Source organism: Salmo salar, chromosome 18 (assembly GCF_965601325.2).
Source record: "Salmo salar chromosome 18, fSalSal1, whole genome shotgun sequence".
NCBI classification, from domain to species: domain Eukaryota; kingdom Metazoa; phylum Chordata; class Actinopteri; order Salmoniformes; family Salmonidae; genus Salmo; species Salmo salar.
This window is the reverse complement of record NC_138308.1, coordinates 78,155,447-78,179,877: the sequence shown is the minus strand read 5'-3', so window position 1 is coordinate 78,179,877 and position 24,431 is coordinate 78,155,447. Positions and strand designations below refer to the sequence as shown.

Below are 24,431 nucleotides of genomic sequence, written 5' to 3'. Positions count from 1 at the left end.
ATGGACATTATTCAACCCTGGGATTTGTTCTGGGATGGGAGGTAGTGTGTCTATCCCTTGCTTTTGTTCATCTCATATGGTGACCTGCACTACATGGCCAAAAGTATCTGGTCACGGGCTCGTCGAATATCTCATTCCTAAATCATGGCATTAATGTGGAGTTGGTCCCCCTTTTCCTGCTATAACAGCCTCCAATCTTCTAGGAAGGCTTTCCACTAGATGTTGGAACATTGCTGTGGGGACTTGCTTCCAATCAGCCACAAGAAAATTATTGAGGTCGGGCACTGATGTTGGACGATTCGGCCTGGCTCGCAGTCCGAGTTCCAATTCAACCCAAGGGTGTTCGATGGGGTTGAGGTCAGGGCTCTGTGCAAGTCAGTCAAGTTCTTCGACAAACCATTTCTTTATGGACATCGTTTTGTGCACAGGGGCATTGTTATGCTGAAACAGGAAAGGGCCTTCCCCAACTCTTTCCACAAAGCCCAGAATCAGATTTGTCCGCCAGACTGCCAGTTGGTGAAGCGAGAGTCCAATGGCATGGAGCTTTACACCACTCCAGATAACGCTTGGCATTGTACATGGTGATCTTAGGCTTGTGAAGCTCCAGACGAACAGTTCTTGTGCTGACGTTGCTTCCAGAGGCAGTTTGGAACTCTGTACTTGCAACCGAGGACTTCCTATTTTTACGTGCTACTCATTTCAGCACTCTGCGGTCCTGTTCTTTGAGCTTGTATGGCCTACCACTTGCGGCTGAGCCATTGTTGCTGCTAGACTTTCCACTTCACAATAACAGCACTTACAGTTGACCAGGGCAGCTCTAGCAGGGCAAACATTTGACTTTAAGAATAAAATTACATACGTAGTATGTTTTAAGTGTTCTCAATGTTTTATAATTCATCTTTTAGCAGGGACCCCTTCTCAGCAGAGCCATTATGGGAATCCTCATGCCAACATGTCAGACCAACAGGTCAGCAGGATTGCTGTATCAAGAATGAGACTGTTTAAAAGTATTAAAGCAAAATATTAGTCTTAATTGAGTGAGTCTGTGTTTCATCCTCATACTGTAGCTACAGGATGGGAATGATGACATGAACTATGCTGCCCTGACGTTCACTGACAAGAATAGTACGAGGTCAGGAGACAGAGGAGAGAACAGAGAGAACAGAGAGAGGAAGAAACCATCTACTCAGGTGTGAGTCATCAAGACAGGGTGTAACAGAGTAGGGTCATCCAATCAGCATCATTCTAAGTTAAGCCCCACCCCTCCTCTGAACTCCAATTTGATCTTGACATTGTCCTTATGACCTGGCTATTTTGTACACTTCTGATTTACTGTAGGATGTCATTGCAGGGGCCTAGCTTTGCTGAATATATACGGTACCAGTCAAACGTTTGGACACACCTACTCAATCAAAGGTATTTCTTTATTTTTACTATTTTCTATATTGTAGAATAATAGTGAAGACATTAAAACCAGTTGTAACGATAAAATGTTTAACAAATCAAAATATATTTTATATTTGAGATTCTTCAAAGTTTCCACCCAGTATCTCTACCACTCCTGCTGTCTCTAGAGAGTTGAAAACAGCAGGTCTGGGACAGGTAGCATGTCCGGTGAACAGGTCAGGGTTCCATAGCCGCAGGCAGAGCAGTTGAAATTGGAGCAGCATCACGACCAGGTGGACTGGGGACAGCAAGGAGTCATCAGGCCAGGTAGTCCTGAGGCATGGTCCTAGGGCTCCAGAGAGAAAATAAACTTGTAAAGACCACAATCTTGGCTGAATGAGGTGTCAACAAAAATGATGTTGTCCAGTTCGACCAATCACCTGTCACTCCATTGTTGAAGGGTTGTCTACATGGGTGGACTCTTTCCACTCAAGACCCAAGTTGTGAAGAGCTGTCAACTTTAAAGATGACCGCACTGTGTCTGATATTTCCACTTCTCGTAGAGATGGATTAGTCTTTAATATTTCTCTGCTTATGTGATGTCCACACCTGATTTGGAGACCAAAGGAAACCCATTATTGCTCTACAGACACTTTGACAATACAAAGTTGTAATTGAGGTATGTAACAGCCAATATATTTTCATGCTCTCTAGTTTATGATCTAGCAGGGGGTGAGTCGTCTTCCATACATCAAGAGAATGGTCTCATGTCAGCCATCGTTGGAGACACAGTGATTTTGCCATGCTTCTATGCAGGTGACATGGCCATGCATGTCTCCTGGTACAAGCAAACATTGGAATGTAAACTTCAGCTCTTCTCAACCATCTATAAGTTTGACAGGGACGCAACATTCTACCACGAGTTTAAGGATAACCCTAGCTTCTCAGTGGAAAATGGCCAAACAAGAGTCACCTAAGGATCTCAACATGCAACTCTCTGATTCAGGCAATTACCACTGTGGGAGCTCTTATAGCAATAAGACGGGGTTTGGAGGAGCCATTCTCATTGTAGAAGGTAAAGAGACAGTTTTTGTTTTGTTTGTGTTAATCTGAATTTCCAGACATACTGTGTAAATATGAAGTATTATCTTAATCAGATGATTGAAATCTTAATTTAACAAATGCTAATATTCCAGAGATTCTATTTGTTTATTGGCCATCTTGTCAGGTTCAGGGTCCAGAAGCATCTGTGCTTCAACAGCCTCAGCCCAACCAGGAGACTCTGTGACTCTGAACTGTACAATTAACACTGAGACCTGTGCAGGAGAACACAGTGTATATTGGTTCAGACATGGCTCAGGAGAATCCCATCCAGTAATAATTTACAACAATGGAGACAGGAGTGATCAGTGTGAGAAGAGCCCTGAGGCTGGGTCTCCTACACAGAACTATGTCTACAACCTCCCCAAGAGGCACTTCAGATTCTCTGCTGCTGGGACTTACTACTGTGCTGTGGCCTCATGTTATTCAGTGATACTGTTTGAAAACTTTTCTCAAGGCACACCTGTTAAACCTCTTCAGCGTCTGATCCCGTTAGCGGGATCAAAATCCAGCGAAAAATCATATCGCCAATTAGCATTAAAAAAAAATCATAATTTTAAAAAAATATATATATATATATATATATTTTTTTTATAGATACACCTCTCCTGAATCGACCCACGTCGTCCGATTTCAAAAAGGTTTTACAGGAAAAGCAAATCATTAGATTATATTAGATGAGTCCATCGTAAAAAGCAGCTTCATAGCCATTTTCCGACCAACCACTTGCATCACATATAATCAAAAAACAGCTAAATGCAGCACTAACCTTTTACAAACTTCATCAGATGGCACCCCTAGGACATCATGTTATACAATGCATGCATTCTTTTGTTCAATAAAGGTCATATTTATATATAAAAACAGCATTTTACATCTCTGTCTGAGGTTGACTACATAATTTCCCCTCAAAAGCGTCCCGGTAAACAATGCTACATTTCCCTAAATTACTATCCTATAACGATTTTTTAAATGTATATTGTCAATCTAACATTTATAGATGAATATCTCTTGAGAACACCCGTCATACCAGATTTTAAATTAACTTTACTGGGTAATCACACTTTGCGATAAAAGGAGATGCGATACTCAGAAAATTAGCTAATATACAGAGCTCGGCGCCATCTTGGAAAGAATCGCATGTCACATCTCATCTTGTATAATATTGTCAATAATCGCCTACCTTTAGTTGTCTTCATCAGAAAGCATCCCAGGTCCACAACAGATGTATTTTCGGTCAAAAAGTCCATACTTCACGTTCCATTAGCCTGATGTTGGTAGCGCGTCCTATGGCTCTCTCCAAGCGCAGCTCTGAAGTTCAGAATAAATGCAATGCTCGCGCATGTAGGTTCGTTCAAACATGTCAAACGTTGTATAAAATAAATCTTCAGGGCCTCTAACACCAAGAGAGCCAATAAGATTCGAGGGGGATGATGTCATGGCCTTTAAAACCGTATCCAAAGGTGGGGGCAGACATGGCCGCCGGCGTCATAATGGTGATGGCCCATCCCCTGTGACCAATTTCAAACTCGTGTCATTCACTGAGTTTTGACTCTATAAGGCTCAAACCACTGTGAAAGGACTGGCGACATCTAGTGGAAGCAATAGGAAGTGCTCACTGAACCATGGTTAACGGTGTGATTAATAAGGAAAGATGAGAAGTCGAGTCCACAATTCAGAATTCCACTTCCTGTTTCAATCGGTCTCGGGGTTTTGACTGCCATTTGAGTTCTGTTATACTCACAGACACCATTCAAACAGTTTTAGAAACTTTAGAGTGTTTTCTATCCATATATAATAAGTATATGCATGCCCTATCTTCTGAGTTTGATTAGTAGGCCGTTGAAAATGGGAAAGATTTTTTTTCAAAATGCGCTGTGGCGCCCCCTATCCTACGGTATCCTCAAGAGGTTTTAATTGAAATGCATTCCAGGTGACTACCTCATGAAGCTGGCTGAGAGAATGCCAAGAGTGTGCAAAGCTGTCATCAATCAAAGGGTGGCTCCTTTGAAGAATCTAAAATAAAAGATATATTTAGATATATTTAACACTGTTTTGGTTACTATATGAATACATATGTGTTATTTCATGGTTTGATGTAGAAAATGTAGAAAATAATAAAAATTAAGAAAAACCCTTGAATGAGTAGGTGTGTCAAAACCTTTGACTGGTACCGTATATGTAAGGGATAATGAACGAGAGGCTATGCGTTCAGTGGGAAATAATGAACGGCGTGGAAGGTGTGGTCCAGAATGTGTTAGCTCATAGATAAAATATATATGAATAAATCATATATTATATTATTTACAATGAATGCTCTCTTTGTGAGAAGTACAGTGTCTGTTCGCCCACCAACAAGGAAGAGTGTTATTGCGGCCACCAATCAGAGAAAAGAGGTGACATTCTGCCTTTCTTACAAGAAGCCTACTGATCTGACTTCAGTGCATCATATACCACATCATTCAAGCTGGACTAGGGTCAGGGCAGGGGAGAGTAAACATTCAAGATGGACTGCAAGATGATTCTACTATCCATCTGTATGGTGATTCTGCATATCACTTGTAAGTACTGTATGTAACCTGCATGAACTGCCAAGTCCATTTCTCCTCTTTGTTTCAGTAGCTATTTACTGTAAGCAGGGTTGGGGTCAATGTGATATCAATTCCAGTCGATTCAGAATGTAAACAACATGGAATTTCAGTGTACTTCCTGAATTGACTGGAATTTAAATGGATTTGACCCCAACCTTGACTGTAAGGTAACTGAAATTGTCTTCTACCTTGGCACAACTCCCATACTGTAACACCTATGCAAATAAGAATGCAAATTGATTATTTTATGTCTAAATCTCAGCAAAAAGTGAGCCCTTTACCTCTGTGGACAGATAAAAAAAGTGAACGGTTTACACTGTGGGCAGATATTTCCCTCTCCAACTATGTACTCCGTCCTGTTAGTTCCAGACGTGCCCATGCATCCGAATGTATCTCAGCCTGTGAGGACAGAACCAGTGCTCCTATACTCTGCCCAGTGACAGGAGAAGGCTCAAACCACTTTCTGAAGGCTTTAGACAGCCAATGGAAGCCTTAGGAAGTGCAATGTCTCCCCACAGACACTGTAGCTTCGATAGAGAATCAAAAGAAGAACTGCAATTCTCAGACTTTCCACTTCCTGCTTGAATTTCTCTCAGGTTTTTGCCTGCCATATGAGTTCTGTTATACTCACAGACACCATTCAAACAGTTTTAGAAACTTCAGAGTGTTTTCTATCCAAATCTACTAATAATATGCATATTCTAGTTTCTGGGCCAGAGTAGTAACCTGTTTAAATTGGGTACGTTTTTCAACCGGCCGTGAAAATACTGCCCCCTAGCCGAGACAAGTTAAAGTGCGCCTATTTACTACATTCTCATTTCCTGCACCTGACTTCGCCTCCGTACACACCCTTGACAGAATTACACACCCGAACCATGGAGGAGCAGGGACCCCGGTTAGAGGAGTCGAGGAGCGCGTCCAGGAACATTCTGCTATGTTACATCATCTTGCTGCCATGATGGATCGCGTTGTCCAGACTATGGACCACTGGGAGAGACAGGAAGTCTCCCCAGTGCCTCGACCAGCGCAACCGGGGTTACCTCTACCCGTCCTGTCCGGAGCCAGTCCCAGTGGGATGCGTCTCTCCCTTCCCAGGGAGTATGAAGTGACGGCAGCACAGTGCCAGGGATATCTGTTACAACTGGACCTCTACCTGGCCACTGTGCACCCAGCTCCCTCGGAAAGGGAGAAAGTGTCTGCCCTCGTCTCATGCCTCTCGGGGGAGAGCTTTGGAGTGGGCAAACGCCATATGGGGAGAAGGAGACGCGGCGTTGGACCACTTCGGGGAGTTCACCCTTCGCTTCCGGGCCATCTTTGACCATCCACCCGAAGGTAGAGCGGCGGGGGAACAGCTCTTTCGTTTGAGGCAGGGGACGAGGAGCGCCCAGGAATTCACCCTGGAATCGTCGATTCAGGCGCAGGTGGGAACTTTATCGACAGAGCGTTAGCCCTTAGTTTAGGGATCCCCATTATTCCTGTAGTTAGACCTTTCCCGGTTCACGCTCTGGATAGTCGACCATTAGGGTCCGGGCTAATCAGGGAAGCCACCATCTCGCTGGTCATGGTGACGGAGGGGGGTCACGAGGAGAGAATCAGTCTCTTCCTCATTGACTCTCCTGCGTTTCCCGTTGTACTAGGCCTTCCCTGGTTAGCTCATCATAACCCCACTATCGCCTGGCAACAGAGGGCTCTCACGGGGTGGTCACGAGAGTGCTCGGGGAGGTGTGTAGGGGTTTCCGTTGGTGCTACCACGGTGGAAAGTCCAGACCAGGACTCCACCGTGCGCATCCCCCCAGAATATGCCGATTTGGCTCTCGCCTTCTGTAAAAATAAGGCGACTCAATTACCACCTCATCGACGGGGGGATTGTGTGATAAATCTCCTGGCAGACGCTGCACTTCCCAGGAGTCATGTGTATCCCCTGTCGCAAGCGGAGACGGTGGCTATGGAGACATATGTCTCTGAATCCCTCCGGCAGGGGTACATTCGGTCCTCCACTTCACCCGCCTCCTCGAGTTTATTTTTTGTGAAGAAGAAGGACGGAGGTCTACGCCCGTGCATTGACTATAGAGGTCTCAATCAAATCCCGGTGAGGTACAGTTACCCGCTACCTCTTATTGCCACAGCAGTTGAGTCAATGCATGGGGTGCGCTTCTTCATGAAACTGGATCTCAGGAGTGTGTATAACCTGGTGCATATCCGGGAGGGAGACGAGTGGAAGACAGTGTTAAGTACCACCTCAGGGCATTATGAGTACTTAGTCATGCTGAACGGGTTGATGAATGCTCCATCAGTTTTCCAATCCTTTGTAGACGAGATTTTCAGGGACCTGCATGGGCAGGGTGTAGTGGTGTATATCGATGACATTTTGATATACTCCACTACACGCGCCGAGCATGTGTCCTTGGTACGCAATGTACTTGGACAACTGTTGGAGCATGACCTGTACGTCAAGGCCGAGAAATGCCTGTTCTTTCAGCAGGTCGTCTCCTTCCTAGGGTATCGCATTTCCACATCAGGGGTGGAGATGGAGAGTGACCGCATTGCAGCCGTGCGTAATTGGCCGATTCCCACCACGGTAAAGGAGGTGCAGCGATTTTTAGGGTTTGCTAATTACTACCGGAGATTTATCTGGGGTTTTGGCCAGGTGGCTGCTCCCATTACCTCACTGCTGAAGCGGGGTCCCGTACGGTTGCAGTGGTCGGCTGAGGCGGACAGGGCTTTTGGGCAGCTAAGAGCTCTGTTTACTTCGGCTCCCGTGCTGGCCCATCCGGATGCCTCTTTGGCGTTCATAGTGGAGGTGGACGCGTCCGAGGCTGGGATCGGAGCCGTGCTCTCACAGCGCTCGGGTACGCCACCGAAACTCCACCTCTGTGCTTTCTTCTTGAAGAAGCTCAGCCCAACGGAGCGTAACTATGATGTGGGGGACTGGGAGCTGTTGGCTGTGGTTAAAGCATTGAAGTCGTGGAGACATTGGCTTGAGAAGGCTAAACACCCTTTTCTCATCTGGACTGACCACCGCAATCTGGAGTACATCCGGGCAGCGAGGAGACTGAATCCTCATCAGGCAAGGTGGGCCATGTTCTTTACCCGTTTTGTGTTTACCTTGTCCTACAGACCAGGTTCCCAGAATACGAAGGCAGATGCACTGTCCCAGCTGTATGACACAGAGCAGCGGCCCATGGATCAGACTCCCAGACTCCCGGCCTCTTGCCTGGTAGCGCCGGTCGTGTGGGAGCTGGAGGCGGACATTGAGCAAGCGTTGCATACAGAGCCTGCTCCCCTCCAGTGTCCTGTCGGGCGTATGTACGTTCCGTCTGCTGTCCGTGACCAGTTGATCTATTGGGCCCACACATCACCCTCCTCTGGTCATCTGGGGATTGGTCGGACGTTGCACTGTCTGACTGGGAAGTACTGGTGGCCCACCTTGGCTAAGGACGTGAGGGTTTATATTTCCTCCTGCTTTGTGTGTGCCCAGTGTAAGGCTCCGAGACACATGCCCATAGGTAAGCTACACCCCTTACCCGTTCCACGACGACCTTGGTCACACCTGTCTGTGGATTTTCTAACCGATCTACCTCTTTCACAGGGGAACACTACGATCCTGGTCATTGTGGATTGTTTCTGTAAGTCCTGTCGTCTCCTCCCTCTGCCCGGTCTTCCTACGGCCCTACAGACTGCGGAGGCCCTGTTTACTCACATCTTCCGGCACTACAGGGTGCCTGAGGTTACAGTGTCTGATCGGGGTCCCCAGTTCACGTCGAGAGTCTGGAAGGCGTTCATGGAACATATTGGGGTCTCGATCAGGCAGGTAGAGAGAGTCAACCAGGATGTGGGCAGGTTTCTGCAGTCCTATTGACAGGACCAGCCGGGGGAGTGGGCGGCGTTCGTGCCCTGGGCCGAGATGGCACAGAACTCGCTTCTCCACACCTCCACTAACCTCTCCCCCTTTCAGTGCGTATTGGGGTACCAGCCGGTTCTGATGCCATGGCATCAGGGTCAGACCGAGGCTCCTGCGGTGGACGACTGGTTCAGGCGCGCGGAGGAGACATGGGAGGCCGCCCATGTTCACCTCCAGCGAGCTGCGTTTCGCCAAAAGAACAGCGCGGACCGTGTTCGCACCGGGGGACCGGGTCTGGCTCTCGACCCGAAACCTGCCCCTCCGCCTCCCCTGCCGGAAGCTGGGTCCGTGGTTTGTGGGGCCATTCAAAGTCCTGAGGAGGGTGAACGAGGTGTGTTGCAGATTACAGCTTCCCTCTGATTACTGTATTAACCCCTCATTCCATGTGTCTCTCCTCAGGCCGGTGGTGTCTGGTCCGCTCCAGGAATCTGAGGTGCGGGAGGTCCCTCCGCCCACTCTGGACATCGAGGGGACCCTGGCGTACTCCGTTCGTTCCATCCTGGATTCGAGACATCAGGTGAGGGGCCTTCAGTACCTCGTGGAGTAGGAGGGGTACGGTCCGGAGGAGAGGTGCTGGGTTCCGGTTGCAGATGTTTTGGACCCCAAACTGCTGCGGGAGTTTCACCGTCGCCGGCTGGATTGCCCTGCACCTCGCCCTCCGGGTCATCCCCGAGGCCGGTGTCGGCGCACCGCTGGAGCCGCGCGTCAAAGGGGGATCACTGTCACGACTTCAGCCCAAGTCGGCTCCTCTCCTTGCTTTCTAGCTATCGCCACTCCATTTCTTACATGTCCATTTGTTTTGTCTTGTTCCATACACACCTGGTTTTTGTTCCATAATCACACTGCATTTATTTAGTCCTCTGTTCCCCTCCATGTCTTTGTGTGTAATTCTTTATTGTTATTTGGGTATTGTCAGGCACTATACTTTTGTTAACCTCTTACATCTAGACGTTCCGCTAGCGGACCACCTGCTCCAATATCCAATGATGGGCGTGGCGCGAAATACAAACTCCTCTAAAATACAAAAACTTCAATTTTTCAAACATATGACTATTTCACAGCATTTTAAAGACAAGACTCTCCTTTATCTAACCACACTGTCCGATTTCAAAAAGGCTTTACAACGAAAACAAAACATTAGATTATGTCAGCAGAGTACCAAGCCAGAAATTATCAGACACCCATTTTTCAAGCTAGCATATAATGTCACAAAAACCCAGAAGACAGCTAAATGCAGCACTAACCTTTTATGATCTTCATCAGATGACAACCCTAGGACATTATGTTATACAATACATGCATGTTTTGTTCAATCAAGTTCATATTTATATCAAAAACCAGCTTTTTACATTAGCATGTGACGTTCAGAACTAGCATACCCCCCGCAAACTTCCGGGGAATTCGCTAACATTTTACTAAATTACTCACGATAAACGTTCACAAAAAGCATAACAATTATTTTAAGAATTATAGATACAGACCTCCTCTATGCACTCGATATGTCCGATTTTAAAATAGCTTTTTGGTGAAAGCACATTTTGCAATATTCTAAGTACATAGCCCAGGCATCACGGGCTAACTATTTAGACACCCGGCAAGTTTAGCACTCACCAATATCAGCTTTACTATTATAAAAGTTTCATTACCTTTTGTTGTCTTCGTTAGAATGCACTCCCAGGACTGCTACTTCAATAACAAATGTTGGTTTGGTCCAAAATAATCCATCGTTATATCCGAATAGCGGCGTTTTGTTCGTGCGTTCCAGACACTATCCGAAATGGTAAAGAAGGGTCGTGCGCATGGCGCAATTCGTGACAAAAAAATTCTAAATATTCCATTACCGTACTTCGAAGCATGTCAACCGCTGTTTAAAATCAATTTTTACGGAATTTTTCTCGTAGAAAAGCGATAATATTCCGACAGGGAATCTCCTTTTCGGCAAACAGAGGAAAAAATCACAAAGGCGGGGGCGGTCGGGTCACGCGCCTAAGCCCAGAGTCCCTTGATCGGCCACTTGAGAAAGGCGATAATGTGTTTCAGCCTGGGGCTGGGATGACGACATTCTGTTTTTTCCCGGGCTCTGAGCGCCTATGGACGACGTAGGAAGTGTCACGTTAGAGCAGAGATCCTTAGTAAAAGATAGAGATGGAAAAGAAGTTCAAGAAAAGGTCAGACAGGCCACTTCCTGTAAAGGAATCTCTCAGGTTTTGACCTGCCATTTGAGTTCTGTTATACTCACAGACACCATTCAAACAGTTTTAGAAACTTTAGGGTGTTTTCTATCCATATGTAATAAGTATATGCATATTCTAGTTACTGGGTAGGAGTGGTAACCAGATTAAATCGGGTATGTTTTTTATCCAGCCGTGAAAATACTGCCCCCTAGCCATAACAGGTTAACCTCTCTAGGGTCGGCGGGACGAAATCGTCCCACCTACGTAACAGCCAGTGGAATCCTGTGGCGCGTTATTCAAATACCTTAGAAATGCTGTTACTTCAATTTCTCAAACATATGACTATTTTACACCATTTTAAAGACAAGACTCTCGTTAAAAACCTCTTACATCTAGACGTTCCGCTAGCGGAACACCTGCTCCAATATCCAATGATAGGCGTGGCGCGAATTACAAATTCCTCAAAAATACAAAAACCTCAATTTTTCAAACATATGACTATTTCACAGCATTTTAAAGACAAGAATCTCCTTTATCTAACCACACTGTCCGATTTCAAAAAGGCTTTACAGCGAAAGCAAAACATTAGATTATGTCAGCAGAGTACCAAGCCAGAAATAATCAGACACCCATTTTTCAAGCTAGCATATAATGTCACAAAAACCCAGAAGACAGCTAAATGCAGCACTAACCTTTGATGATCTTCATCAGATGACACACCTAGGACATTATGTTATACAATACATGCATGTTTTGTTCAATCAAGTTCATATTTATATCAAAAAACAGCTTTTTACATTAGCATGTGACGTTCAGAACTAGCATACCCCCCGCAAACTTCCGGGGAATTTGCTAACAATTTACTAAATTACTCACGATAAACGTTCACAAAAAGCATAACAATTATTTTAAGAATTATAGATACAGAACTCCTCTATGCACTCGATATGTCCGATTTTAAAATAGCTTTTTGGTGAAAGCACATTTTGCAATATTCTAAGTACATAGCCCAGGCATCACGGGCTAGCTATTTAGACACCCGGCAAGTTTAGCACTCACCAATATCAGATTTACTATTATAAAAGCTTGATTACCTTTTGTTGTCTTCGTCAGAATGCACTCCCAGGACTGCTACTTCAATAACAAATGTTGGTTTGGTCCAAAATAATCCATCGTTATATCCGAATAGCGGCGTTTTGTTCGTGCGTCCCAGACACTATCCGAATGGTAAAGAAGGGTCGTGCGCTTGGCGCAATTCGTGACAAGAAAAATCGAAATATTCCATTACCGTACTTCGAAGCATGTCAACCGCTGTTTAAAATCCATTTTTATGCCATTTTTCTCGTAAAAAAGCGATAATATTCTGACCGGGAATGTCCATTTAGCTAAACAGAGGAAAGAAACAAAGCTTTTGGTCGACGCGGGCACGAGCCTGAGTCTCACAGTACTGTAACCAGCCGCTACCCAAACGCGCTACTTTTTTTCAGCCAGGTCCTGCAAAGCCACGATTCAACTTTTTGCCGCCTTCTGAGAACCTATGGCAGCCGTAGGAAGTGTCACGGGACAGCTAAGATCCTCATTCTCAAAAAACAGAGACAAGAAGTACGACACCTTGTCAGACAGGCCACTTCCTGCATGAAATCTTCTCAGGTCTTTGCCTGCCATATGAGTTCTGTTATACTCACAGACACCATTCAAACAGTTTTAGAAACTTTAGGGTGTTTTCTATCCAAAGCCAATAATTATATGCACATTCTAGTTACTGGGCAGGAGTAGTAACCAGATTAAATCGGGTACGTTTTTTATCCAGCCGTGAAAATACTGCCCCCTAGCCATAACAGGTTAATCTAACCATACTGTCCGATTTCAAAAAGGCTTTACAATGAAAGCAAAACATTAGATTATGTCAGCAGAGTACCCAGCCAGAAATAATCAGACACCCATTTTTCAAGCTAGCATATAATGTCACAAAAACCCAGAAGACAGCTAAATGCAGCACTAACCTTTGATGATCTTCATCAGATGACAACCCTAGGACATTATGTTATACAATACATGCATGTTTTGTTCAATCAAGTTCATATTTATATCAAAAACCAGCTTTTTACATTAGCATGTGACGTTCAGAACTAGCAAACTTCCGGGGAATTTACTCAAAATTTACTTTGATAAACTTTACTCACGATAAACGTTCACAAAAAGCATAACAATTATTTTAAGAATTATAGATACAGAACTCCTCTATGCACTCGATATGTCCGATTTTAAAATAGCTTTTCGGCGAAAGCACATTTTGCAATATTCTCAGTAGATAGCCCGGCATCACAGGGCTAGCTATTTAGACACCCAGCAAGTTTAGCACTCACCAAAGTCCGATTTACTATAAGAAAAATTGTATTACCTTTGGTGTTCTTCGTCAGAATGCACTCCCAGGACTTCTACTTCAATAACAAATGTTGGTTTGGTTCAAAATAATCCATAGTTATATCCAAATAGCGGCGTTTTGTTCGTGCGTTCAAGACACTATCCGAATGGTAAAGAAGGGTCACGAGCACGACGCATTTCGTGACAAAAAAATTATAAATATTCCATTATCGTACTTCGAAGCATGTCAACTGCTGTTTAAAATCAATTTTTATGCCATTTTTCTCGTAAAAAAGCGATAATATTCCGACCGGGAATCTGCGTTTAGGTAAAAAGACGAAAGAAAATGAAGCATGGGGTCGACTCGTGCACGCGCCTAAACCCATTGTCCTCTGATCGGCCACTTGCCAAAAGCGCAAATGTGTTTCAGCCTGGGGCTGCCTCGATATCATTCAGCTTTTTCCCGGGCTCTGAGAGCCTATGGGAGCCGTAGGAAGTGTCACGTTACAGCAAAGATCCTCAGTCTTCAATAAACAGAGACAAGATTCTCAAGGAATAGTCAGAGAGGGCACTTCCTGTAAGGAATCTTCTCAGGTTTTTGCCTGCCATATGAGTTCTGTTATACTCACAGACACCATTCAAACAGTTTTAGAAACTTTAGAGTGTTTTCTATCCAAAGCCAATAATTATATGCATATTCTAGTTTCTGGGCAGTAGTGATAACCAGATTAAGTTTGCGGGGGGTATGCTAGTTCTGAACGTCACATGCTAATGTAAAAAGCTGTTTTTTGATATAAATATGAACTTGATTGAACAAAACATGCATGTATTGTATAACATAATGTCCTAGGTGTGTCATCTGATGAAGATCATCAAAGGTTAGTGCTGCATTTAGCTGTCTTCTGGGTTTTTGTGACATTATATGCTAGCTTGAAAAATGGTTGTCTGATTATTTCTGGCTTGGTACTCTGCTGACATAATCTAATGTTTTGCTTTCGCTGTAAAGCCTTTTTGAAATCAGACAGTGTGGTTAGATAAAGGAGAGTCTTGTCTTTAAAATGCTGTGAAATAGTCATATGTTTGAAAAATTGAAGTTTTTGTATTTTTGAGGAATTTGTAATTCGCGCCACGCCTATCATTGGATATTGGAGCAGGTGTTCCGCTAGCGGAACGTCTAGATGTAAGAGGTTAAAGTGCGCCTATTTACTACATTCTGATCTCCTGCACCTGACTTCGCCTCTGTACACACCCTTGACAGGAATTACCAACTTTCTTATCACAAAGCACTGTGTTATAGTTTTCTTTACATAACACATAGTCACCTCCCTCTATATAGATAATAAATCCCCTTGGCCTTTCTCCACCATTATCTTCCACTCTCAGTTCTTGCTTGTTAACGCCCACATCTGCTTCGGTCTAGATTATAATGGTGGCGGGCCCTGGTTATAATACAAAAAAATTATACATTTATTGCATACATATGTTTCCAGTATTAGTTCTGTTTTCTGCTGACATTATGCTTTACTGTAGACAAATGCTGAACTCTTTGTTTGTCTATGTCACGATTCCCACCGACGGTGGCGCCCCCTCCTGCTCGGGTGGCGCTCGGCGGTCGTCGTCACCGGCCTATTAGCTGCCACTGATTCCCTTTTTGTTTTCCCCTGTTTGTGATTGTGCGCACCTGTTCTGAGTGGGGGTGATTAGCGGGGCTATTTAATTTAGCTGGTCCGCCTTTTCTTTGTGCGGGATTATTCTTTACTGTAGAGGTTTGTGTTGACGCGTTTGTGCCAGTGTTGCGCCACATTGTTTTTCCCGTGTGTTTGGGGCACTTATATTGTGTGCGCTTATTTCTCTGTTTGGGGTGGCTTGTTTATTCTCGCCTGTAGAACTTCATTAAAGCCACTATATTGTGCTCGCTGCTTCCTGCGTCTGATTCCACCTACGACGCCCGAGCCTGACAATCTAGCTCTGTCCCTTTACCTAAGTTCAGCTCACATATGTTTTATCCCTTATACAAGTTATTCTGTCTCAGAACTTCAAAGTGGACCGTCCGGATACTGCGGATACTGGAAATGTAACCATTGTCATGAGTTTTGCTCCTACACCAACCATCACCAATTCCAGCCAATAGTTACCCACTCCAGGAGGTCCTAAAGCCCACTAAAATAAATAAACACAACAGTGAGGGGAATCTAACAGTGAGAACAGATTTAGATTTGGAATATTTACTGTCAACCAGACCCTTTTCAAAGGCTATTACTTTAAAATGGACTAAATATGTTTGACCAACTGTTCTGTTGAAACATATTTAAATAATTCTGAGTATTTACAATTCTGCGAACATCTATGATGATAAACTACAGTCTGTAATTAAAATATCTTATATTTCTCACTATCAAACCAAATACAAGGGTGGAACATCAGTGGTTGGTGATAAGATAATTTTTATCTGTGGTCATTGTATACAGCTATGGTTGTCATACTATGTCCCGCCCATAATCACAAATGACTTTCATCTCTCTTATTTGAAGATTCAGTCTTTCATTCATGGTCTGGCAGTGTAGATCTAAACACAGAATGAAACACATATATGTACCAGCTCTCGTCCTCTACGGCTTCTGTAAGTTACTGTATCCTTAGTTCAGATTTTGTGATTAATCAATACATTTGGTCTCTCACATAGTTGTGACTGTGTTAAAGGTGTGTATATCATGTGCATGAAGAATACGTTTTACTCACAACTCTTTCTTAACTTTTGTTCTCTCTCTTTCAGATCTGACCCATGTTGTGTGTGTCTCTCCAACACCCTTAATGGTGGTCCGTTCAGGGGAAAATGTCACCCTGCAGTGCATCAATGTCCTTAAAACACCAGGACATGTTGGCTGGTTCAAGCAAGTCAACGGCTCAGAGCCCATGGGCATCACGTCTATGTGGAGCTCTCTGCCAACTGTTTATCATCAAAATGGATTTCAGGTCAAACATATGAAAATGTCCATGACCAAAATAACTATCTTTCTCAGAATCACAGAGGTAGATGTAGCTGATTCTGGTCTGTACTTCTGTGGAATGTTTGATAACTATTTCATCTTTACCAACGCGACTGTCCTGAAGGTCCAAGGTAATCTTTTCAATAAATTGTCAGCTATGACACCTAATGCACAAACATTTATCCTAGGTGTCAGATATAATTGTGACTTAATGTTGGAGATACGATACTATCGTATTACAGTTTGAATAACAGTAGAATATTTAACTCACCTAATTGTTCAAAAGGTCACAAAGATTATGACAAGAACCCTACAGAGCACTATGAAGAAGGTATATATTCATTCTGTAATTTTAAGTGAGAATCTTTCAGAAATGAATTAATATGATGTACCATGAAAGTACCACAGAATAGAAATAAAGTACAATAGCAGCTTATACCAACCTAGCCTGAGAATTTGTATCATTTCAGTTGCTGATCCACAGATGAGAATCCTGGTACTTCTCTCCAGCTTAACAACTGGAGTTCTCCTCTGCTGTCTGACCATCTTCATCATCATCTACCTCATCAGGAAATAGATAACGTTAAGACCATTATCAATAGAGTATATGTAGTATGAAACTTGCTTTTGCAAACCCCTGTATATGCACCTTTTGTATGTAAGAATTAGTAAATAGCGCTGTGAAAATCAATACTGACTGAAGTCGATATGTTTTGAGCGCATGGGTCAGAGGTTTTCATGAAGGAAAAGAGTTGACAAATGTATTCATAAAGTTCACATTTTTTAAGGTTACAAAGTATCTGCATATTTTCCACTTGTTGAACGCTTTCGGGAATTTAAATGTTTTTAGCTCATTGTTTGTATTCTTCACATACATGGTTTGAACATCTTGTTGAGCAGCAAAGGTCTTGTCTGGTGTTTATCATCCAGATAAACAGGTGAAGACAGGTGTGGATAGAATGTGTGTTGTTTTGATGCACTGAGGGTTGTACAGTTCTTTCAGAAAGTATTCACACCCCTAGACTTTTTCCAAATGTTGTTGTGTTACAAAGTGGGATAGAATGGATTTAATTGTCTTTTTTTATTAACGGTCTACACAAAATACTCTGCAATGTTAAAGTGGAAGAAAAATTAAAGCATTTGTAAAAAGTTAATGAATAATTAAACCCTACTGTATCTTGATTCACTAAGTATCCAACCCCCAATACATGTTGGAATCACCTTTGGCAGCGATTGCAGCTGTGACTATTTCTGGGTAAGTTGCTAAGACCTTTCCACACCTGGTTTGTGCAACATTTGCCAATTATTATTTTTCAAATTCATCAAGCTCTGTTAAATTGGTTGTTGATCATTTCAACTCAATATCAGGAAGTTGTTGTTAATGATTTGACTACTCAGTGGATATTGAATGGTTGTTTTATAATTGACTGTTGTTGTTGTTGTTGCTGTGCTCTGTCCCCCTATTCCAAGCAGTAGTCAAAAAAAACCTTCTGACAGCCTTCATGGTCAGGATCTGAGGTAGAGTAGGGGGGACCAGTGAGCAACGCATCACTACCTTCTCAAATCCCATTGGAGGAAAAATTCAGAGGAGAGGGACCTCTGGCTTTCTCATCTAATGAGTTTAGAGAAGGAGGCGATAAGGGAGGAGAGAGGACGTGAGGAGTTTGCAATTGAGATTCACCACTGCTGAGGTGAACAAGACTGGATGTCTCATGACATAACATTTGTCGGGGAGACAGTGGAATATTTTTAAAAGAACAATTACTTAGAATTGATTACCAGTTTGTTACCATCTTTTGAAATGAAAGAGGACATAGCCCTTGGATAATATATCTAATTCTGTGTAAATAAAATGTAATTCAATAAGATTTAGGACACAAACTGAAACAGAACTGCCAAAAACTGGGGAACTTTTAACCAAACTCATAATACTTGTGGTGGTATACTGTATATTTAAGGGGAAATAACCAATACATAAATACATTTACTGCAAAATAATTTTTGGGTAGTTTGTGTGTATAAGTGTCACTGATATGCCTAGTTATATTCCACTGTGGTAAACTCATCTCATTCTCTCTCTGCTGAAGACAAGCAACCTGAACCACAGGAAGACTGACCTGGAGCTCTCAGCTCTCACCACACTGATCTGTTGTTCTGTTCAACACCCCCCCCCCCCCCCCTCCCCCCCACCACTGTTCTCTTCACCTCTCTCTCTCTCTCTCTCTCTCTCTCTCTCTCTGTGTGTTCTCTTCACACCTCTCTCTCTCTATCTCTGTGTTCTCTTCACACCTCTCTCTCTCTCTATGTGTTCTCTTCACACCTCTCTCTCTGTGTGTGTTCTCTTCACACCTCTCTCTATCTCTCTCTGTCTCTCTCTCTCTCTCTCATTTCAATTTAATTTAATTTAATTTAAGGGGCTTTATTGGTATGGGAAACACATGTTTACATTGCCAAAGCAAGTGAAATATATAACAAACAAAAGTGAAATAATCAAGTAAACAGTAAACAATACACTTAAAAGACTTCCAAAAGAAAATACATTTCAAATGTCATATTATGTCTATATACAGGGTTGTAATGATGTGCAAATAGTTAAAGTACAAAAGGGAAATTTTTAAAAATATACACTGCTCAAAAAAATAAAGGGAACACTAAAATAACACATCCAAGATCTCAATGAATGAATGAAATAATCTTATTAAATACTTTTATCTTTACATAGTTGAATGTGCTGACAACAAAATCACACAAAAATAATCAATGGAAATACAATTTATCAACCCATGGAGGTCTGGATTTGGAGTCACACTCAAAATTAAAGTGGAAAACCACACTACAGGCGGATCCAACTTTGATGTAATGTCCTTAAAACAAGTCAAAATGAGGCTCAGTAGTGTGTGTGGCCTCCACGTGCCTGTATGACCTCCCTACAACGCCTGGGCATGCTCCTGATGAGGTGGCGGATGGTCTCCTGAGGGATCTCCTCCCAGACCTGGACTAAAGCATCTGCCAACTCCTGGACAGTCTGTGGTGCAACGTGGCGTTGGTGGATGGAGCGAGATATGATGTCCCAGATGTGCTCAATTGGATTCAGGTCTGGGGAACGGGCGGTCCATAGCATCAATGCCTTCCTCTTGCAGGAACTGCTGACACACTCCAGCCACATGAGGTCTAGCATTGTCTTGCATTAGGAGGAACCCAGGGCCAACCGCACCAGCATATGGTCTCACAAGGGGTCTGAGGATCTCATCTCGGTACCTAATGGCAGTCAGGCTACCTCTGGCGAACACATGGAGGGCTGTGCGGCCCCCCCAAAGAAATGCCACCCCACACCATGACTGACCCACCGCCAAACCGGTCATGCTGGAGGATGTTGCAGGCAGCAGAACGTTCTCCACGGCATCTCCAGACTCTGTCACGTCTGTCACATGTGCTCAGTGTGAACCTGCTTTCATCTGTGAAGAGCACAGGGCGCCAGTGACGAATTTGCCAATCTTGGTGTTCTCTGGCAAATGCCAAACGTCCTGCATGATGTTGGGCTGTAAGCACAACCCCCACCTGTGGACGTCGGGCCCTCATACCACCCTCATGGAGTCTGTTTCTGACCGTTTTAGCAGACACATGCACATTTGTGGGCTGCTGGAGGTCATTTTGCAGGGCTCTGGCAGTGCTCCTCCTGCTCCTCCTTGCACAAATGCGGAGGTAGCGGTCCTGCTGCTGGGTTGTTGCTCTCCACGTCTCCTGATGTACTGGCCTGTCTCCTGGTAGCGCCTCCATGCTCTGGACACTACGCTGACAGACACAGCAAACCTTCTTGCCACAGCTCGCATTGATGTGCCATCCTGGATGAGCTGCACTACCTGACCCACTTGTGTGGGTTGTAGACTCCGTCTCATGCTACCACTAGAGTGAAAGCACCGCCAGCATTCAAAAGTGACCAAAACATCAGCCAGGAAGCATAGGAACTGATAAGTGGTCTGTGGTCCCCACCTACAGAACCACTCCTTTATTGGGGGTGTCTTGCTAATTGCCTATAATTTCCACCTGTTGTCTATTCCATTTGCACAACAGCATGTGAAATGTATTGTCAAGCAGTGTTGCTTCCTAAGTGGACAGTTTGATTTCACAGAAGTGTGATTGACTTGGAGTTACATTGTGTTGTTTAAGTGTTCCCTTTATTTTTTTGAGCAGTGTATATAGGTTGTATCTCTCTCTCTCTGTTCTCGTCACACCTCTTTCTTTCTCTCTGTCTCTCGCTCTCTCTGTCGCATCTAAACCATAATACAGTTGAATTTAATTGAATGCATGATATACAATGATACTGTATTTTGGACACCTGAGGTTTGGGACACCTGCACACCGCCATCTGCTTTTTGGTACCATAACCATACTTTAGTGGGCTATGTTCAAAAAGACCATAAATGTGTTGTATGCAACATCTCCAACACTTTGGAGCTCTTGTAGGCCTACTTCAGTCAGTGCATCCATGATGTATTTGAATGCAGAGTGAATTCATCCATAAACAATAGACCTACTGCTCTAATGTTGAGTGTACAGAGGCAGGTGTCAATCCTCTCTGCAGACTCTCATCTGATGCATTCACTGCAGATGTTACATACTCGGCCTGTGGTCAGTGTCACCTCGCTGGTGTGAACAGGGATGGAAAACAACACCTCATACAAAGATCTCTGTGTTCAGAAGTTTCCACTCAACAACTAAGCAAACATACATATTTGGTATAACCTTTTCTTTCTTAGGTACTTTTGAGTTCACCCCTCATCTATTAGTGTGACATTAATGGTTTGTTATGGTTTGATACCAACGCAGATCATTTGTCTCATTGCGTTTCTAAGGCCTGTGATAAGTGTTGTGATATCTTTGGTCATCATGCACATTTTCAATTTCTGTATTTGTTCTGAACAGAGGGATTCAGAAGTTGATAACCAAATGTCACAGCTGTAATTTGACCGCTTACACTTATAGCACACGGTTTTCATGTCCTTATTGTTTAGGAGGACAGGAATGTGCATTAAGGCCATGCACTTATCATGGCTTAGTTAACTTTCTCTAAAACCGTTATCTACCTACAACATCAACCAAATGACAAGTATGCTTCCAAATATTGAGCTCTACATTTGACCAGGACCCATTGTTGAACAGAGCCCGATGGGCCCTGGTATAAAGTAGTGCACTGTACACTCTGAGAAAAAAAGATGCTGTCTAGAACCTTAAAGGGTTCTACAGCTGTCCCCATATTATAACCCTTTTAAGAACAATGTTTGGTTCCAGGTAGAACCCTTTCCACAGAGGGTAATATATATATATACACACACATTTAACTATCAGGCTCTCCAAGTGGTTATATTGTAATATAACAATCACTTATTAGACCTTTGGTTTATTGTGTAAAAGGCACAGATTCCAGAAACCAGCATTTTACTCAGCAGCCTGTGTCTGAGTCAGTCCAGCCAGGAGACTCTGTGATTCTGAACTGTACAATACACACTAAGACCTGTTCAGGAGAACACAGTGTCTATTCGTTGTGACATGGCTCAGGAGAATTCCATCCAGATTTACACCCATGGAGACTGAAGTGATCAGTGTGAGAAAAGTCCCGAGGCTGGGTCTCCTACACAAAGCTGTGTCTACAACCTCCCCAAGAAGAACCTCAGCCTCTCTGATGCTGGGACTTACTACTGTGCTGTGGCCTCATGTGGGGAGATACTGTTTGGGAACGGGACCAAGCTGCATGTTCAGTGTGGTCACTCTGATCCACAGATGAAGATCCTGGTCCTTCTCTCCATCATAAGATCTGGAGTTCTCCTCTGCTGTCTGACCATCTTCATCATCATGTACCTCATCAGGAAATAGATCAAGCTAAGGCCAATGTCTGCAGATGGGTTTTGCAGTAACTGTTGGATATATCATCACTGTGTATTGCAAATGATAATTTATTGAGATTGCTGAGTTGTTTCAAATTGTATTTTTGAAATGAATGGCTGTGACTTATTTTAGCTGATACTGACTAAAATATACATTTTCCTTCTCTTGTATACATACTGTATGTGCGTATGAATGAATGTGTGTTGAGAGAGCTTGCAAAGGGAAGATTTAAACTGACACAAAATGTGGGTGTTACCATGCTAAACACAACCACCCATGCATGCACACAGTTAGCTGTTCACAGGTACCTGAACCCATTGGTCTCCTGTAAGCACAAAATGAGGCCACTACTATGCTTTGGACAGGCGTGAAAGCCTTCTACACACCCTCTCTCTATGTGGTTTTCAGCAGGATGTCTGTGTGGTGTCACTGTTTTCTCTCATTGTTGTTCACGACAATGACAGTTAGCAACACAGTCCACTGACATGTAAGACCCACACAGTATACTTTCACCAAAACTGAACAGAAGGCCAGGTTTAATTAATTATTAGACTACAATCATTAGCTTATAGTGTCTAAATAGAATGTATCTATTTATCCCAGGCTGCAGCCAGAAGGTCTTCCCAGTTAACTGTTACACCCATACTAAGCTAACAGGTGTTATACTTCAGATAGAGCATGATTCTGTGAATGATAGTTAATGGGACTGACATAAAATAGACTTGTTTCATCCAGTAGGGTATGTACCCTATATACACTCATGATACTCCACCACTGTTTCCCCTGGTACATATCAAGACCTGTTGTAAACCAAACAGTCCTCCTATAGGTCATCAGGATTACTGTAACTGTAACATGGGGTTGAGCCAAAATAGGTCCATGTACTATACTTGTAGCTCTTTACTGTATGTGCATTGTTTGAAAATGCATTGTATGCTTGACAGATAACTTTTTATTTATTTAATATCTTGTTTACTGAAGAAAATGCATCTGTTTTGACACTGCAACCTCAGTATTGTACGTTCTTTATCCAACCGGTGATAGAAAATTACCCAATGGTTCCACAAAATTAATTGATCATCTAGACACCAAAAAGTGTTTATGCTTCACACACCCTGCACAACATATAGTATATAGTAAGCATTGGTCCACTTTAAAGGAATAGTTCACCCAAATTACAAAATCACATTTTGGTTTCCTTTCCCTATAAGCAGTCTATTGACAAGGTATGACAGCAATCCATGCTTTGGTTTAGTTTCCCTGGAACTGTTTCCAAATGCTAATATTTTAGCATTTGTGGCATTCAAGTTATGGGACCGATATTAGCATTTTTCGCATTATGTCCAAATCATTTGAAAATATCTAAAATTGATTGTGAAGCTCAGCAAAGTCACTTATAGATAATTGAACATGGTGTATGAAAAATGTTAGTATGATACTATGTCTTGAACAAGAGGTAACTGCACATAATCAGATATCACCGTATAGGAAACTGACAAGTAGACTTTCTTGTCAGGTTAGAAACGGGACCAAGCTGGACATTAATGGTAAGTGATACATCATTAAAACTCATTTTTCAACCACTCCACAAATTTCTTGTTAAACTATAGTTTTGGCAAGTCAGTTAGGACATCTACTTTGTGCATGACACAAGTAATTTTACATACAATTGTTTACATACAGATTATTTCACCTACAATTACCTGTTTCACAATTCCAGTGGGTCAGAAGAAGTTTACATACACTAAGTTGACTGTGCCTTTAAACAGCTTGGAAAATTCCAGAAATGATGTCATGGCTTTAGAAGATTCTGATAGGCTAATTGACAGCATTTGAGTCAATTGGAGGTGTACCTGTGGATGTATTTCAAGGCCTACCTTCAAACTCAGTGTCTCTTTGCTTGACATCATGGGAAAATCAAAAGAAATCAGCCAAGACCTCAGAAAATAAATATGGTCTGGTTCATCCTTGGGAGCAATTTCCAAACACCTGAGGATACCACGTTCATCTGTACAAACAATAGTACGCAAGTATAAACACCATG

At 43.1% G+C, this 24,431-nt stretch overlaps 1 pseudogene; it reads left to right on the top strand.

The window, feature by feature from the left end:
* The first annotated feature begins 1,912 nt into the window (after positions 1 to 1,912).
* LOC123728663 (uncharacterized) lies at positions 1,913 to 22,375 on the top strand (annotated as a pseudogene).
* Positions 22,376 to 24,431: the final 2,056 nt, after the last annotated feature.